Source organism: Myotis davidii, unplaced genomic scaffold, assembly GCF_000327345.1.
Source record: "Myotis davidii unplaced genomic scaffold, ASM32734v1 scaffold1203, whole genome shotgun sequence".
NCBI classification, from domain to species: Eukaryota; Metazoa; Chordata; class Mammalia; order Chiroptera; family Vespertilionidae; genus Myotis; species Myotis davidii.
This window is the reverse complement of record NW_006294353.1, coordinates 1,113,570-1,114,137: the sequence shown is the minus strand read 5'-3', so window position 1 is coordinate 1,114,137 and position 568 is coordinate 1,113,570. Positions and strand designations below refer to the sequence as shown.

The following is a 568-nucleotide window of genomic DNA, read 5'->3' as shown; positions in this document are numbered from 1 at the left end:
CAGCCCTGGGCCACAGTAGCCAAAGAAACGAATCCAGTCACACGCAACTACACGGACACGGACACGGACATGGACACAGACACAGACACAGACACGGACACGGACACGGACACGGGCACGGGCACGGACACGGACACAGACACAGACACAGACACGGACACAGACACAGACACACTCAATGCCTTCAGAAGCACGCACAGGGGGTGCACACATGCATGTGACACACCCAATGTGACCCTTCTGGCTCCAAACTGCCCTCTCCCTCACCCTGGCACAAAGACCACTCCCTGCCTGGGACCGGACCTGGTGAGCACGGCTGCTGTGAGGGACAGGAACCCAGACTGGCTCACCCAGCCTGGGGCTAGATGCTGGGGAGTGAAAGGCCCCTCTCCACCCTACTCACTCCCCACGTCCATCCCTCAGCCAGGTCCTTACTCTGCTCCTCTGGGTTCTCCGTAGTCTGACTGCCTTCTCCCTCTCACTTCCAGCTCCCATAGCCCTTGTCACTGTTCCTGGAAAAGGGCCCTGGAAACAGAAGCACTGCTTGCCTTGTTCTCTGGGGGACGCC

At 59.7% G+C, this 568-nt stretch overlaps 1 pseudogene; it reads left to right on the top strand.

The window, feature by feature from the left end:
• The first annotated feature begins 69 nt into the window (after positions 1-69).
• Positions 70-568, top strand: part of LOC102758846 — a 6,452-nt pseudogene continuing 5,953 nt past the window's right edge.